Genomic DNA, 19,520 nt, shown 5'->3' on the forward strand with positions numbered 1-19,520 from the left:
TAAGTTAATCACCAAAGAGGAAAATTTAAAGAGGCAACTCCACCATCAGAGACGATTCAGTGAGGTCCAGTAAAATGTTTATATGAGTACAAATAAAACCTCCCATTTGTTGTTATCTGCGACACTTTTGGCACACTGCGCACTTTCCCCTTCTACTCCTCATCACATGCCTGAGGTTCAGAGGAACCAAGAGAATTGTGCTCGGACACAAGGCCAGTGAATAACGGGGTTGGTGAGGCTGCAAAACCAGCACTTGCCTGGACATTGAACAAATGCCTTTTTGAAAACAGCATAATTCCTTGAAACTAGCCTTCCCAGTATGGCAAAGAAGATAACTTTCAATCAATAAACACTTTTGATTAATCTGTTTTCATGCCACGTAAGAGGACATAATAACATTATTCAAAAGATAATCTGCCAGAGGCTAAGGAGGAGGGAGTGGGATGGGGAAAGGGAAGAAGTTGGTCAGAGGGAACCAAGTTTCAGTTGTACTGAGGCTTAGTGATCTCCTGCACGCATGGTAGCCACAGTTAATGATAATGTGTTGCATACTTCAAAATTGCTAAAATAGATTTTAATGTCAGCACCAAAAAAAAAGATAAATTGGTGAGGTGACGGCTATGTCAATAAGCTTGACTGCCTCTATAATGTATATATAGATCAACATATCACATTGTACCTCATAAGTTTTGTTTGTCAATTACATATAAATATATATCATTTAATGTTTTAAAAACATAGCCTATCTAAAAGGTTAGTTAACTATTGAAATGCTGGGCCACAAAGAATGTTGACTTTACGTCTTAAAGGGCCAGCTTCTAAATTCTGCTCCTTTTGCTAGACTCAAACTCCTGCCTACTTCTTGCCCACTAGGGATTTCTTGTCTTTCTTATCAAAGAACCGTCTGTACTCTCCTTTCTAGACCTTGCCTTTCTGCAGCTAAATAGGAATATCTAGGACCAAGCCCCAGGAACTGTAGAAACACCTGACACAACACCAAAGACTCATTCCCCTCTGCGGCTCACGCAGTAACCAGGTTGATGGATGGATTTGGATGACATTCAGAATGGGTAACCAATTTTAGAAGAAGGGCTTCTAAAGGAGCTTAGGTGGAGACAAATGTTGAAAATACACAAATGATCACCATGAAGAGTCATCAAAAATAACTTGAACAATTGAGGAGAGGAATAATGCTAACAAAGTATTTTTGAAAGAAAAAAACCAAAATGTTAAATATTTTAAATGAATTGAAAGGCTGAAGCAATGGCGAATGAAGCATGACTAGGCCAGGTAATTACACAAGCCACAGATAAAAGACCATCTACCAGCTTCACCAAAGAACAGCAAACATCAAAGAGGGACTAAGACCCAGTATTGTTCTCCCAAATTCTGTAACCAAACATTCCAATATCTCTATGTCAAATAATTCTCTTCCTCCACATCAGGCAGCTAATAGTTTTGGGTTTGCATTTCAGAAGGGAAGGATTAAAAAATATTTTCTTTATATTTTAGCAAATATAACCTAAAGAATTTTAGCTTAAAACTCAGACTTTCTCCTTGTTACTTTTTAGGAAAAGTTCATTACAGAACCATTGTCAGTGGGATCAAAAACAGGACTAAAGAACAACAAAAGTTAAAGCTTGTTGATGATATTAAACATTCAGTCAACAGTCATTTGCTGAATATATGGCATCTGCTAAGCACATGCTAGGCACACATGTCATGGTCTCTGTACTGAAGAAGCTTCCAAAGTAGGGATGGAAACAGACTAAAAACAATTACAAATATGAAAAACAGAAAAAGACTCTATTGGCTTTATGCCAGGTGATTTAAGGGAGCCCATATAAAAATACATGGAAGTTGATATCAGAAAACACAGCTCAGAGGTGACAATTATTCAGGATTAGATTAAAATTCTTCTACTAATTGAATCCTGAATGTCATGACTTCCTCCAGTGAGACCTGAGACCCAAGGGAATCTCTTTGCTGAAGGCTGAGTTATATGGTATGTCTGCATTTGCTGATAGCATTGATAGCAAATACTCAAGTATGTGCAAATAGATGTTATTGACTGAATAACTATGAATTGGCCGATAATAACCACCCCTCTGCCTCAAGAGATCAAAGGATGTTGGTGTTTCTGTTGCTGGGTGAAAATCAATGTGTTAGCTCATTGGTGAACCATTTGCATTAACTTTTTCTTTCAATATTTATTTTTTAGTTATAGGTGGACACAATATCTTTATTTTATTTTTATGTGGTGCATGCCTCATGCATGCTCAGCGAGCGCTCTACCTCTGAGCCACAACTCCAGCCCTGCATTAACTTTTTAGGGTCAGTTTCCTCTCCTAGATCTGTGCCTTTCCGCCATTTATTATCTCAGTGAGAGACACTCCCTCATTCGCAACAGAAACCCCGGAGACATCCAGATACCTTATTTCTCTCACTCTTCATCTATAATTCATGCCAAGTCAGCTTTCTAACTTCATTCCCATCCTTCATCCCAGTGCCAGCACCCCAGTCATCTAACCTGTGTGTATCAATAGTGCTCCTCCAGCAACAGGTTCCACTTTAAAGTATCATAAGGTGGGTGGTTTTCAAATTTTAAACTTGATCATGTTCTCCCTTGCTTCACATTGTCACTAACAGCCAACTGTCCAATACTCAACATGGCCCCAGAGTCCTGCAGGATCTGGCATTTTCAGGGTCTATCACCCTCTCTAATTGTTGGAGCTCTAAGCCACTGGTGTTCTCCAAGTTCTCCCAATAAGCCTAACTTCCTCCTACCCCAGGACCTTGCATATCCTCTCTCCTCTTCCTGGAAACCTCCTACCCAACCCCCAGTCCTATTGTAGTCCTCACATTCAATTTCCCCTCCTGAGAAAAGCCTTATTGTGTTCTCCATGGTAGATCTACCACTTCTATCCCTTATTTCTTCCCACCTCACCCCATCATTATTCCCTCTCTCAACTCTCAGTACTTTTCCATCACTGAAATGAAAACTCTTAAACACAAAAACTTTATTTTTCTTGACCACCAATTGCAGCACATAATTATATTACAAATCATCATTTGATTAAAGTCTGTTTTTGCCCTTCACCATACTGTAAGTGCCATGAAGCCAAGAACTGTAGCTCGTTCATGGTGCACTGACAATAAATATTTACTGAATCGCTCTTTCCCACCTCGATGAACAAAATAATGAAAATCTATAGCAATTAAAGTATACAATTTCCAATGGCCAGTGGACATGTGGTTAGGGGGAAGAAAAGCCTCAAGATGAATGGTAAGAGAATTCTAGATTAAAGAAATAACCTTAGATAACAGAAAAAAAATGAGATGAGGTGTCAAAAAGCATGGAGAGAAGAGTCAGAAGAAGTAGTTTAATCCCACTTCTATAACCTACAGGTTGTGTAATTTTAGTGAAAGACCCTCAGACCCTCAAATCCCCCGTCCAAAAGAGAACTACGGGTCACACTGGCTGCAAAAGCAAGAGGCAAGTTTATTAATACACAGGCGCCTGCGGGTGCACAGCAAAACCTCAGCCGAAGCTTTGGTAAACTGGCACACCAGGCTTTGGGGTACAGTTCTTTTATAGGGAGAGGGGAGCTGTTTCCCGCCTAGCACACTAACAGGTATCTCATTTGTTCTTTTGAATCCAGCATTAGGGTAAACTTGCTTTTCACTATACGTTCTTGGAAAACCTACAGGGTTACATTCCATTCTTTCTGTTCCTGCTTATCTGTTCCTGTTAGCTCAAGCATGTCCTGAGATATGGGTGCAGTGCTCTTTCTCAACCGGTTATACGGTAAGCTCATCCGGTACTTGTGCCTATTTATTGCATACTTTTACTTTCGCAACAAGGCCTCAGGTTATGGGGCTGGAGTCTTTCATTAGGTTCTGTCACTTAACCTCTCAGTTGTCATTTCATCTGTAAAATTGAAAATAATAACACTTGCCCAACACAGATCAAGTGACATGTTGAGGGAGAAACATCAACGTCAAAGGAAAAGTGCTCTACCAAAGTAACCAACCATTATCACATAGCTATAGTATGATTCCCACTGTTTCAAAGAATTTGCCTCTGGGGACAACTCTAGATATTTTTTTTTCCATTGCAGAGCTAAAGGAATTCCTCAAAGGCAAATGAATTATCTAGTCTGGGTTTGACCAAATTTTCCAGCAAATTACCAAGCCTGGGGGACGTTCTCCAGGGGGCAGATATAACTTAAGAGGACATTACCCTTACCTTGCATTCAAGAGCGATGGGTGAATATAGCTTCTGAAGGTGGAAAAGTTAAATCTTGCTGACCTCCAGATTGATGTGTCTTTTGTAAAAGATGTGTTCTACTTACTGAGACACAGGCAAGAGGAGGCAGATATCCTTAAAAAGGTTCACAAACTCAAATGCTTACAGCAGGCAAAAATATACAAAGGAGCAAGTCAGCCCAAGTGAGGCCTGTGGCACAACAGAGATGAGGAGGAACAATCTGGAGGGTCCAAACCAGAGGTAAAGGGGATGCAATTAACGATGATAAGGGAACTGAGCATCAAGTAGCCTATACAGGCCAGCTAGACTACAGGGCCAGCCCAACTAGGCTGCTCAATCCTTCCTAAATAGTTCAGCTGCTGCTCAGTGCCAGCTTATATGGAAAAATCAATCTACTATTGAAAGTTTTTTTTTCCATTTTTTTAAGAAGAACGCAGAAATTTGGGCTTTATATAAAATTTTCTGATTTTAAATGTTTAAAACAATTTCTTCTCTTTCTTTTCTTCCTCTTCCTCTTTTGCTTCCTTTTCTTCTTCCTTTCTTCTTTTTTTATTTTTTTTAGTTGTTGATAGACCTTTATTTTATTTATTTATATGCAGTGCTGAGAACTGAACCCAGTGCCTAGCACATGCCAGGCAAGTGCTCTACCACTGAGCCCCAGCCCCAGCCCCTTCCTTTCTTCTTTAACACTGAGTGTGCCACATGAAATATATCATTAGACACCAACTAGTGGCCTCCTTTCAGGATTTTTTTCATCACTATTCACCAGCATTACCCTCAGCAAGGTTACTGTCCTCTAAAGATACATGTGTTTGCACCATCCTTTGCTGCAGAGAAAGAATCTTTGGAGAATACATGAGTAAACACATAGCTATTGAGCAGCCTATCACCTGTCCATTGCTGTGCTCACACACTTTATTTCATTAAAAGTATCCCAAATCACGAGATAGGGATATTTACTGTCCTTACACTTCACAGAAGAAAAATCAGAGGTTCAAGTCACAAAATAAGTTTCTGAAGATCAGACCTGAGATTCAAAATCATTCTTTCTTCATAAGAAACAAGTTTATAGACACTTGAGAAGGTGGGAATCATAAATTGAGGAAAGGGAAGAAGCATTAAAGTCAAAATGAAAAAAGAGAGGAATATGCCTTACTATCCGGCACACAATAGGGTCTCAATATTTGCTGAATTAATAAAAATGTTTGTGAAGCTGAGGCAGGAGGATTACAAGTTCAAAGCCAGCCTCAGCAAGTTATATTTATATTTATTTATCAAGACATTTATATATGACTTGGGATGTGGCTCAGTATTTAAGCATCCCTGGATTCAATCCTTGGTACTGAAAAAAAGAAGAAGAAAGAAAAAAAAAGAAAAGAAAATGTGTTTGTGAATGTACAGCTGAGGTCTTAGCATCTATCTTGTGAAAAGGAGTTAAACACACCTGTACCTGCACATCACCTTCACTGTGTATTGTAATGTGAATATTGGTAGATAGCACTTCTGGCCTCATTCCCTCATCTATAAAGTGGACACAACATATACTTACAGGGCTGTGTTAAGAAATAATGGGAACACATTTGAAATACCTAGTTCACTTTCGGTCACATGGCAGAAATTCAAAGAATATTTATTTCCTCCCACTTGGGGGGAAAAAGGAAATATCTGTTGTTTTACTTTTGCCATAGATTTTATTAGTTTTCTACAAGGCCCTCTTCATCAAAGTTAGCGCTATCCCATTCTTCCTCCTTCACCTCCTTCCCCAGAACTGAATCTGGCATGCCCCTAACTAATAACAGTTCTTCTCTCCTTAGCCTTCTCCCAACTCTTTTTCCTAGAATCCTTTACCTCTGGACTTGAGGTAAAAAGGAAGGATGCTGATATTCTCTGGGTTTCCCACTTCCTCTTTCAGACCATGGGTCCACAACCTTTGCTCAGCTATAAATCAGCAAGCTCTTCAAGGCCCAGGCCATCCTCCTCACGTTGGTAGGATCGCCAGCAAAGCGTGTGGTCTGAAGCCTGCTGAGCGAATGAATTTGCCTTACAAAGTATTCAAATCCAACCCTTGTAAATTTCAACTCTGCATCTAACCAAAGCTCATAGGACAGATTTAGAGTTGTCCATTAACTGTAGAGATGTCCAACATTAATGGGTAATTAATAAGCACCCATCTGGTTCTTAAGATTATTATGTGAAAGAATAAAAGCAAATTTTAACAAATTCATCTTTCTTAACTATTTCAGATGCACTGATTTATGGATATAATAGTCGGGAAAAAGGGTCTAACCAACTGTTAATATCGATCATAAAAATACATTTGACTAAGGAATGATTGCATTGAAAGTCATGAACATCTTATGAAGGCAATTTCCCTGTCAGCATGTATTTCATGGAGTAAAGCCATTAAAACTACTCTGCAATGAATGGCTGGGGAAATCAAGTACATTCATTTAGAAAGATTCAAATGCCTCTCAGATTCATAAATCCTGCAGTAGAACAGCATACTCTTCCAACAGGGCCAGGGTCTTTGTCAGATGTGACCTGCATCTGCACACTCAGGACTTGGCTCTGGTAAAACCCCTCTGATCTGATGCCCAGTTCATTCTGGTAAGCTCGAGACTACAAAACAAATAGCTCAAAATGCATTAGTTTCTCCTTAAATTTCATTTCCATTTAGCTTTTAATACATCATTATACAGCCCATGGGAATAATGACCAATTTTTGGTTAAGATAAGGACATTTTATATGTCCTCTGTTTAAATTCCCCAAGATTGGGACAAAAATGCTGGTAAACCCTCTTTAAGGCAGGTCTGTCACTGGGATAATTAACATATTCTTGGTTGACACCTGAGGCTCATCTCTCTCCTCTGCACAGCAACAAGGCATTCATCTGAGAGCCCTTATTGGCTAAGCTAACTGGGCGGGGTATAATAGGGGCTGTCAAAAAAAATCCCCAAAGTGATACAGGCAGACAAATGAACCTGTCGTTCCAAGCATATGGCTGGGGATGAAGAATCCCTAAAAGGGTTCTGAGTTGATGGCCTCACATACATTGGAATATTGTTTCAATATGGCTGCAGCCCATCATTTCCCATCACTGTGCTGAGGCACATAGTGGCCAATACTTACCCAAGCCTACTACCTGACAGAGGGAGATTGGGGTGGGTGGTGGAGGTGGGCAGAAGCCATTGAGGTCTTGTCCAGGCAGGTCTCAGAGGCCTGTTGGAGTCCAGAGTGAGGAAAGATGCACCATTTGGGGCTCTTACCAGAAACATTATCACAGAGGAATACTAAAACCAAGACTGGTCAGGAAAACAAATGGGACTCTGAGAAGGAAAAGTAAAAAGAAGAAAATCTTAAGACAAGACCATAATGCCTCCTTAGCAGTGCAGCAGAGTAAACAGAAAGGGGAATCCAAGGGACCTTTGACCATGTCATATAACAGTGCCCTCCTCGCTCACCCAGAACTTCCTGCTTCCAAGGGTATAAGCACTTAAATATGGTAGAATAAGTCCACCCTAGAAATGGTAGGCCTGAATTCATCTCTAAGTTTTCGTCAGGATATAAACCAAAATAAAATGAATGACAAGTGCAACCAACCTATGACAGCCATATTGGATTTTAGATTATACGGTTCCCTCCCCTCCACCCCATCCTCCATAAAGCACTGTCCTTCAAGGCTCAGAGACTCTCAGCTGAGCTTTCTCATCTGCTGAATTTTCCCCAGGAAAAAACAAACATAGACTCTGAAGTGCTAGGACAAGTGTTGCGAATCCCCAGGCTCTGGCTGTGCTGACAAAATCCTGCAGGCATCCACGGACTTGGTCGGAGAGATCTGGTTATTGTAATTCTCTAATAGTGACATTTTCCAATCTTGGCATCACGTCGATCACAGAGTTCCTCTGACAGGAGTGTGTTCTGATGGCAAACTGTTTCATTCGCCTTAAGGGGAAAACACAAACACAAAAGCCTGCACGGGGACACGGCTTGAAAGGTTGACTTTTCATTTACTTCTCTCTTTGGGGCTCATGGCGCTTTAAGCTCCAACATTAAATTTTAAGCATCTGATGCAGGAGGATCAAGGGGAAGCCGGAGAAGGGTTCGGCCTCATCGACCGCGCTGGTCTTGCTAAGAATTTTCCACAAGGAAAAAAAGGTCTTGCTTGAAGAGAAAACAACGTGGGTCAGACGGATAGCATCTATTTTCAGAGATTTGTGAAATGTCATTAAAAATTTTTAAAGTGTCCAGGAATGTGACCCTGAAGAAGGTCAACATCCACTGAATATTATTTACGATAGTGATGGAAGTTCCATCTTATTTTAACTATCAACAGAGATGGAAAGAGACTGTAATCTCTTTGAAATTACTGTGTTGGGGATGTAATGCACTTAATACAGCAAGTTAATAACATAGTATTTCACATTAAATGAAGCTATAATGGGTATTTTATTTTTAGGCATTGTGTGCTTGATAAATTGTTGGCGTGATAAATATAGAATCATAAACTGAAATGTCTTTTTGCTCTCTTAGTCCTTCAAGTAATAGGAATTTGAGGTGCTCATTTTATGACGATAACACAGTCTCTGCAGTTTTCTAGCAAAAAGTTCCTTTTCTGTGACTGTGTACACTGGTACATGAGGAATTAATTAGTCTGGGGGGGGGAATAGTGATATCAGCCACTGGAAGAAAGTCGTAACATTTTGTATTTGTTCAAGATTTCACAGTTTTTCACTCATTCATTTGGAGTATTTTAGGAGCCCCTACCTATGTTAGGTGGATGTTGGTAAACAAACCAAACAACACCCCGTATCTATGCATGGAACCAAAATCTTTGATGAATTTGTTTCTTCAAGACAGAACAAAGGTTGATACCCATGGGCTCAGTCTCCTCAATTCCTCCTTTTTGTTAGATGCTTGGAAAAGAGCCCCATTGGCAGGCTTTCCTGCAGGGGTTGCTTCCTGGAATAGGACCAGGCATGGCCAGGCTCCCCAGAACCTGTAACTGGACCCAGGCCAGCCACGAATGTCCAAGGCTGACTTTGCTCATTTATGCTTGTTCTCAGGCACCCTCTGTTTCCCTGCTCTGTTCTTCTCTTTCTGGTTAATAAGCAGATGCCAGAGTCCAAAAGCTCCAGCTTAAATACCAGCTCTGCCACCTACTAGTTGCAGGATCGCAACAATGTTAATTAACTTCTTTGTGCCTCAGTTACCTCATTCATAAAGTGGAGGTATTAATGTCTCTACTTTTATGAGAATCTACCTTACAAAGTTGCTGAAGGATTCATTGACATAAATCCTATAAGCACTTAGGATGGCGCTTCTCAGACAATAAAAGTTATGACAACAAACACTGGCACAGGATTTAGCAAAGTGCCAAGTCCTGTTCCAAGGATTTTCCATGTATTAATCACAGAATCCACACAAAACCCCTATGATGAAAATACTATTATGTTCATTTTAACTGACAAGAAAAACAGAGCCCTAGGGAAGTTAAATAAACTGTGGGTAATCACTCAGCTAATAAGAATCCATTTCTATTTCACTGTCAAACCTGTGATTGTAATGACCGTACTAATATAAAAACTGACTTAGTCTTGTCCTTGAATCCATAAGTCTTTCCTCCACCTTAAAGTTTCTTGATTGAAGTCCTCTCAATGTCAGCTCACCATGACCTCTCTTGGCCCTGTTTTACTTCATGTCTGCTTCTGCTCCCATCTCTATTTTTAAAATCCCACCTCATCATTTCATGACAAATCCCTTCAGAGTTTCTTGACCCACCTTATGACAGGTGTCCACCTGGACTAGTTTTCTGAGGCTGTAGGCAGTGAGGTTATTTGATTTCACGCAACACCAGACCCAGAGGGCTCGAGGCATGACAGGCAATACGTTTGACCTTTCTAATGTCCCCGTTCTACAGATTCAGCTACCAAGGTATTTAAAGTCTGATGACTAACCCAAGCTCATTCTGCTAATTTTTACCAGACATAGGACTCCAATCTGGGATTTTTTTTTTTATCCAAGATCAGCAAACTGTTCACATTTCTTCTTGGATATTTCTCTCTGTATATGTAGAGTCTAAATTCTGCCCAGCTTGGAGCCAGTGCTGCATTCAAAATGACTACAGCCAAAATTATATTCAACAATAGCAAATAAAAAAGAAAATAATTGAAAAAAGTACTCCATATCCTGGAGCTTAATCTCCTATAAAAGTACTTTGTTCAGCTAAATACAATAAATTCTCTCTAGTAAACATTTGCTCTTTTTCCCTCCTGATTCCTATATCAAGATTCTCCACTTATGTGCTAAGAAGAGAAGGTTTTCACAGCTCTGTCGACTCACAGAACTTGCCAGCTCAAACACTGCCAGATGCCAGGGGACGGCAGGGAGGGGTGTTGGAAGGATAGTAAAACTTGAAGGATAATCTGCAAAAATTCAAAGTAGCAAAGAAAAACATGATGGTTTATAAGTGGGAGTAGAGAATTGGGCAGCATCATACAATTCTTTTTCCCATTCCTCAATAGAAGGCTTTATGTACTAACTGGTTTGTCATAAAGAATTTGAATCTTAGTTCATGCCTTTCCCCCCAGGCCTGCAGAAAATATTCTGAACTTTGTGCTTTTAACAGGTTTGAATTAATATGCATAAATAGAGGCTAACTATGGAAAATTGAGATCAGAGCATCACATTTGATTTTACCTTGAAACATAAAAATATTCCTTGGCTGTCCTCAGGCCTTGTGTGTTATGACACTATGTTTATTATGTTGAAATATTGACTGAGACTTGTCCTCTCCTAAGAGAGACAAACAAATGCTTGTATTTAAGAAACTTATCTCTCACAAGTAATAATAATGGCAACAGACCAAGGAGATCACAATTTAATAAGCAAATGGTTCCCAGTTATCTCAGAGGGAGCACAAAGAACTTCATTAATGACTTTCCCAATAATAAGATGCTATTTATCAAGTGACCCCCAGGCAATGTGGTCTGATAGAAAAAAAGACCTGACCCTGAGAGTTTGATGAACCTGAGTTTAAATCCTTATTCTCCCATCTTTTAGTTTTCTCACCATTAACAATGAGTATATTTAGACCTATTGTAGAATTGTTGTGAGGAATGCATGTGATGTATTAGAAGGCCTGCAAAGAAAAATAAATAAATAAAGGTTATTTTTCCCTCTTTTCCTCGTGAGAGACTCTATGAAACAAACTTCCACTATAACAGGAAATTTGGCATTCATAATCATTGTATATGATCTCCAAGTGTAATACCTAGCACAGAGCTATAAATCCCTTGAGTCCCAGGAGAAGTTATATAATAACAATTCTATTCCAACTTACTTGAAAGCTGGTTGCTTTTGAAACCAGGATTGTAAGATTGTTTCTGGTCACCTATCTAAAAGCTGAGAGGAAAAAAAAAATCATCAAGATACTGTTCCGTGCCATCTGCTTTTCATACCCAGTACCCCCCACCCTCACCCCCTCACTCTTCAGAACAGTTCTGTGGAGGATGGAGAAACTGACGTCTTGAAAGATCTGATACTGGCACTCCCCGAGAACTTTCATAATTTGCATCTAGGAAATGCTTAAAGCAATAAACTTGGATAATTAACGAACTTGGCATTGCTCAAAGTCCTCAGTGTGGAGAATTAATTAAAGACAGCATTTTAAGTGTTTGCAAGGGGTAAATTGGGGTGAAATCATGACAGCTGAATTGAACAGATTGGAATATAGATGTGTTAGGGCAAGATTGAGAAATGTGTCTAACCTCTGGGAAAGCAGATAAAATTACCACTTTAGCATTTTCTTCTACCTTTAACTTTTTGATGACTCCCAAAGTGACTACATGTGTAAGATGACAGACAGATGCTCTCTCCCATGGGTGTGGGCATGAACATCACAGTACAACTGCAGGAGAGTTTCCTCTGAATGTGACATCTATGTTTGAGACACAAATTTATAGTGAGAGATACATCCATTAACCACTTTAGAGCTCAGCAGTGGTAATTCTTACTCATTATTAAAGAAGTCATTTGGAAAGAAGTTGAGTAGGATTTAAATAATCCACTCACTTTGCCAGTAAGGTTCCATGGTCTCATCATTGAATGACTTTGGTGGGGGAGAAGAACATGGAGAACTAGGGATGATGGGAAAGTAATGAAAAGGAAGTATAGCTTTCGTTGCTTTTTTCCAAAATAAATCTCAATTTAGCTCATTATATTATAATCTCATTGTATTATTCTAGCCTATGGAAGCCATGTACAGAAAACCCCACTGCACGATCAACTCAGTCACTGAACACTCTTCATTGGTGAGCAGTAGGATGGCCAGTCAGCCATTCCACTCTCAGAGGGATACTAAAAGCATCTTATTCCAGGCTCTGGTATATCAAGGAGTTTCCTAGGTAATTCAATATCCTCTTGACCTTGTACAACCTGACCTAGGTGAAGGCCACTATGGGGGCCTACCTTGTCATTCAGCACACACTGCCAGGAGCACCCAGGCACACTGGCACACCCCCACAGAACTTAGAGTCAGGTTTTCCAACAAGAACTCCGATTCCCACTACTCTTCAGATGGTGGGAATTTATGGGTCTCCCAGTTGCTGAACCTCATTGAGTAATGAAAGGGAACTTTTCACCCTGGCAGTCCTACAAAGATTAATAACTCCTCAGTGTCCGTTCCTCATCAACTCCAGCAGACATATAATTTCCTGCTTCATGTAAAGCTCTTGTTCTTTTAAATTTTGCCTGCACCCACCATGACACTTTCCTCTCCATGGATCTGCTTGTTATTCAAAAGTGGAGTGAATTCATCTACCCTAGGGTAGAACAACATTCCCCAATGTGCTACCTAGGAGCCCAGGCTAATATTCTATGTCACCTAGGAGCAATTCAGGTAAATAAATTGTTTTGTTATGTTATGTTTTATTTTGTTTCGCTTTGCCTACCAGAAGCATGGAGGCCATTCATTTATTTTACACTCAAATATTGATTCATTACCCATTTTACTTCAGCATGGTATCAATTTTTTTTTAATTTTCCAAAATTAAAAGTATTTACAAAGCATTATGAAATTGGTTATCTTTTTCAGAGCAAGTGAAGATGTGGTACAAGCATGCAAAAGTGCAATGGGGCAGAGGGGAAGAGGAATGTTCTCTTGATAAATATTATAGACTTAAACAATACAATTGGTTTTTGGGGGGGAGATGATCAATCCCTGAGATTGGATGGCTCATGCCAAGTGACAATCACATAAAATGACATGCCAAGTTCAAATATAATGCAATTAATAAATGGCTACCTTTATTCGGCTTTTATGATGCATTCAGCACTATACAGATTTTATTCCTTATTTCATTCCCAGTAACCACCAGAGGAAAGAATGAGAGTCAGTTGCTTTCTTTTGGACACCAGAACAACCATGTTAACTGTTAGAACCAAATTTAAAGTTAACCAATGCCCCCAGTACATAAGCAAATTTGCGTACCACCTGTAAAAACCATACAGTTTATAGAGAAGGGTAAGTCCTACATATTTAAAAGCTAAAAATATAGAATAACTATGCCAGGTGTTGTGTAGCTACAAAGATGAATGAATTTATTTTATAGTCCAAAGAGCTTCCAACCTGTTTTGGAAAATATATATAAACCTCCTCACAACATTTAAGAAAATGAGTGTCAGAAGTACAGAGTTGCTAGGAATAGCAGTTAAGTCTGCCTCAGGATCGGGAAGTAGCATTTGAACTGTGCCTTGAAGAAGATCAACTGTTTTAACTAAGAAAGTAAGCCATGTGTCTTGGAAACATGGGAGCATGTGACCAGTTCAGGAAGGTGGGTAGTTTGGTGGGGCCACTGTATATGAGATTAATAAGGAAGTATGATGGGAAATGGCGTCCAAACAGCAGGTTAGGACCAAATTGCACAATAAGGTTGAGATCGGCCTTGGACACAATTGGGAGCCATTAATGGCTTTTAACTGCAAGGGTTACATTTGAAGTGTATTTCACACATGTTCATTAGAGAATGGAAAATGAAGGAAAGATCGAAGAAAATACAGATAATAGCCTAGGATTCCAGTTAAGAATGTATTATGATGGTGTAATCTGAGATACTGAAGTTAATGGCAGAATAGAAGGGCGGGGATATCTTTGAGAAACCTTTAATGGGCAAGATCCAACCACAAATTAAAGGAGAAGAGAAACTGAAGATGACACTCTACTTCTAGCTTAAGTACTAAGAAAAGTAGATTTGACCATAAATTTAAACATAGTGAAAAATCAGTTGGGATACTAAACATAAAATGCTGTGCATAATCTTTTGGAGCAGTAAGCTCTGTGGGTTGAGGCCAGTAATCAGAAGACTCAAGAATGAGCCTAAATGCCTTGGCCCCAAGGGCAAGGATAAGAAGGCAAGGACTGTTTTTTCCCCTAGCTCTTTTGCTGCTAAGGTTGCATTTTTATACTAAGTTTGCTCAGCTTTCTGGTCAGGTGTTTTGTTTGCATGTCATTGAACTCCAACATCAAAAGAATGCTGAGATTCTCTTCCCCAAAAAATGTATAAAATGTCAATTACAATGATATGATAATAATTATGCCTATAGCAAAACTAGTGGTGACTTTAACTTATAAAGTACTTTAAAACACTGTAGCACTCATCACTCCTTAATTCAACAAATACCTCAACCTCACCTACCATGGGAAGGACCACAGTGACCAGAAGTGTGTGCCTTGGAGTCAGGCTGCCTAGGATTGAGTCCTGGCTCTCCACACACTCTCTGTGACCTTTGGCAAGTCTCTTCATTCCTCTGGGCCATTTTCTGATCTATAAATTAGGTATAATAATAATATTGGGATGATGACTGAATGAGTTAAATCATATAAATATTTAGAAAAGCACTTGGCACTGTAAGTGTTCAATATGCTTCATTATTTTCTATAATGCTAATTAACATATTCATTGCCTGACATACTTTTTTGTAGTAAGAACACTAAAATCTACGTTCTTAGCCATTTTCAAGTGTACAATACACTGTTATTAATTAGGATCATCATATTGTATGATGGCTCTCTTGAACTTATTCCTCCTAATTGAAATTTTCTGTGTCTTTTGACCAACAACTCCCTATTAACTCCCCATTTATCTGTAGCTACCATTCTGCTCTCTGCTTCTATGATGCTTCTGTAAGTTCACCTTTTTTTGATTCCACATATAAATGAGATCATGAGGTCTTTCTATGCCTGGCTTATTTCTCTTAATGTGACATCCTCCAGGTTCATCTATGTTGCCACAAATGACAGGATTTCCATCTTTTTAAAGGATGAATAGTATTCCATTATGTGTGTGTATGTATACTGTATACATTTCTTTCTCCATTCCATCCACTGATGGATACTGAAGCTGATTCCACATATTAGCCATCATGAATGGTGCTGCAATGAACATGGAAATGTAGATATCTCTTTAACATACTGATTTTAATTCACATTATTTTAAAAACATATCCTCAAGAACTTGGTTATAAATCTTTGTACTTGATTCCATTACTCTCCCTTCTATACCTTCACTGAAATGCTTAGAATAGTACCTGGAATAAAGAGGACACATCTAAAAAATATTTGCTAATGTATTTATTAGGTGTCCAAAGAAAGAATGCTAAGGAAATGGCAGTGGAATTTGAAAAGAAGGGTTTCATTCATAGTGGGGGGAATCAGGTGCATTTGGATGACCACAGAGGAGGTAGCATTTGTGCTACACTTGGATGAATAAGCGCAATTTAACGTTATGTCATGTGTCCCCATAGTAGTCAGGGAGATGAGTAATTTACAGATGGCATCTTGCTGTAACCAAGCATAAAGGTGAGGTGACCTTGAAAAACTGCCTTCACCTTTATGCTTGGTTACAGCAAGGTGCCAGCCAGCGTCTGTGGGCTAGAAACTGAGTGCACCCAACTTCTGGGCCAGTGCCATCTGGTTGGGGCTGCATAGACCCTGAAGCTTCAGAGAAAGCCTGTTTAGCATGTTCCGACCTCATAATGTGTTATAGGCTATAAACAGACTGACGAAAGTTCCTCTCTCACGGCCTCTGAGTAAATGGCCATGCGCACCCCACGTTCAGGCATCTGCTTTGCAGCCAATGGCTGGTGATGAAATTAAAGCCTGGCATGGAGCAGATGGACCATTTCCCCATTCTGGCAGGGACACGTTCGGCTCTCCCTGCCAGCATCGGGGGAAGGGAAGCATGACCAACATCTCAGAGGGGGCTTTCTCCTGGGAAGGCAGTGTCAGCAACTCCTCCATCTGGGGCACCAGTGACAGGGGACATGCCTGGGCACCTGTGATGAACAGGCACCCAGTAAATGTTCCATGAAAGAAACTGACGTTTCAAAAATTAAAAAAAAAAAAAAAAAAAACTCCACAATAGTTATTATTTAAAAAAAAATAAAATACCATGAGCTTCCTCACACATTTTTTTTATAGTTTTGCATTATTTTTATTTTCAATTACATACTAGGGAAGGGAATTTACCTCTAAAAGCTATAATCTGTTTAAATTTTCATTTGAACTTTAACAGGAAGTGGGAAAATGTATACTGTTACCTAACCTTTTGGTTGAGATCATTTTAAGAGCAAAACACCTTAACTCCAGTGAAGTCTTAGTCACTTTTTGCATCAAGCTGTAAAGCAAAATGTCAATGATATTGCTGTGGCATTTTTGTTTTCTCCTAAACTATTAATGAATTTGGAGGCAAGGAATGAGATTTTTTTTTTTTTGGAAAGCCAATTATTTATATTCTCTAGAGTACATATAGGAAGCTCTCTGGACTATTGTTCTTTCACTTTCATTACTTTATTTTGGGGAATTTGGCAAACTTCATTTCTTCCCATGACTATTCTATCTACATCAAAACCCTCTCCTGAGTTCTACTCAACCCTGTCGTCAAAGCCAGAGGCACACTTCAAAATTAGCTTCATGCCTAAGCAATCATATTGCAGGTCACTCAAGGTAGAATAGGGAAAGAAATGGTCCCAGAGATAGAAAGACAAACACGGAAGTGAAAGGGAGAAGCATTTAACAGTCTGTTATCCAAACAATATTCCACTTGGGCCCGGGCTCAGGTTCTGCAGAGCAGTGTCAAAAGTATTACAAACTTTCTGACTAAAAATTTGGTGCATTCAATCAACACTGAACCGTGTCTTATGTTTGCCGTGGTCAATGACTCATTATTCAATATACATCTTTCACAAATAATTAATTTGTTTACTTATGATAATACCCTTGCCAAAAATGGTTTAACATTTTCCTGCCCCTGGGTAATTTGAAGGCAAACTTCTTTGATTTTCAGGCTCAGAGAAATACTGTCCATAATGTTTTTCTTTTCTTTTTTAAATCAGTCATCATCTCACAAATTCACAAATTCAATTATGTTTCCATCTTGTCTACAGCTTCATGACACTACTCTCTAGAGCAACTTCACATCTAGATTAGCCAATTTCTTCTTTTTTTTTTCTAGGTATACCCTATTGTCAATTCATTAACATTGAATTTATGGTCAACAGCACTATAACCCATGCCTAAGTGGAATTTATGAATGGCCATGTTTTGGATATGGCTTGAGCATGTATCCCAAGGGCTCATGTGTTGAATGAAGAATCAGTCCTTAGCTTGGTGATGCCAGGAGGTGGTAGAACCTTTAAGAAGGGGAGCTCGGTGTATGATATTTAGGTCATTGGAAATACTTCCCATAGAAAGGACTAGTGTAGCTCTGCTGTGACCCCAGTTAATTCCTAGAAGAGAGGTTTCAAGACTGACCCCTTTTTTTTCTTCCTGTCTCACCATATGATCTCTTCCTCTCATGCATACTTCCCATAATGTCATCCACTAAGAAGACTGTCACCAGGAATGAGTAGATATCAGGGTCATGTTCCTCAACCTTCAAAACTTTTAGCTAACCTCTATTCTTTATATGTTAACTAGCCTCCATTATCTTCTTATAGCAATGAAAAAATGATCTAATATACTAACACTTGTATTTTCTTTATAAGAAACAGCACACTCTTCTTCATCTTAAGAACAAAGGATAGCACTTTAGCACTATGCTTGGGGGCTATTTTAAACACTGAAATCAAGAAAAAAATTTAAAAATGTGAAAAAGTGATACTGAATTGACTGCAAAAGGACTTTTAGAGATATATATTTCAAAATTTTAACTGCACTTGATTTTCCATGATTTTTTCACTTTTTGAATTTATTTTTCTTTGTACTTATTAGTATCAGTTATTTTTTATGGAAATAAAAAGGGGAAACAAGACACTGCAGAAAAGTATCTAGGAGTTATCCAAGGATGGGTATATAATGAGGTAAGATTTTTTTATGTTTTAATTGGCCCAAACAGCAGATTTAACAAAAAAAAAAAAAAATACAATCTCATAAAATAAAAATGTTTATGAAGAAAGGAATCAAAGTTATTCTTATATTTCAGGCTTGAGAAACTGGACGAATCATGTATTACTTGCTAAGTTGAGTAAACTGGGAATGAACACCTGCTAGAGAAGTAATCTAAGATTCTGCTTGTATGTCTCCAGCTTTGGGTGTCAAGTAGATACCTACACGGTGTCAGGCGTGAGGATATGAGTGTGAAGCCCAAGTCTAGAGATGTAAATGTATAAGTATGGCATCTTAGCCATAGATGGAATTTAAATCCACGGAATGGACAATGTCACCCAGAAAGCCTTTTAAAACAAGATAAGCTATGGACTATGGCCAGTGTCATTTCAACATCTGGAGAAGAGGTAGAGACTGAGGATCCTCCCAAGAAAATGGAGAAGGAACAACCAGGTAGATGGGGAAAAAAACCGGAAGGGTAGTATTCGTGGAATCCAAAAGGAGAGAGCGAATCTGAAGACAGGAGCTAACCACAGTGAATGCCGACAGAGTTCAGGTAACCTGAGGACAAAGACATCCCAGTGGTGGTATCTGAGGATCGACAGGAAGTGGCTAGAAAGAAGGCAGCAGGTACAGCCGAGTAATCAGAAAGGTTTTCTGTGAAGGTGAGAAGAGAAACAGGTGACTGATGGGAGAGGCAGGGTCAAGAAAAATGACTGTTTTGATTTTCTTTTGTTTGATTTTTGGCATTGTAGATGGAGGGGCACTGAGCCACTGAGCCACATCCCCAGCCCTTTTTTATATTTTACTTAGAGACAGGGTCTCGCTTGCTGAGTTGCTCAGGGCCTTGCTAAGTTGCTGAGACTGGC

At 39.2% G+C, this 19,520-nt stretch overlaps 1 protein-coding gene across 1 annotated transcript in view; it reads left to right on the forward strand.

Annotated features, from left to right (window-relative positions):
* The window catches only part of KCNMB2 (potassium calcium-activated channel subfamily M regulatory beta subunit 2), a 269,712-nt gene that overhangs the window by 174,263 nt on the left and 75,929 nt on the right, over window positions 1–19,520 (forward strand). The window lies entirely within an intron of this gene.

Source organism: Spermophilus citellus (genome assembly GCF_964194105.1).
Source record: "Spermophilus citellus genome assembly, chromosome: 7".
NCBI classification, from domain to species: domain Eukaryota; kingdom Metazoa; phylum Chordata; class Mammalia; order Rodentia; family Sciuridae; genus Spermophilus; species Spermophilus citellus.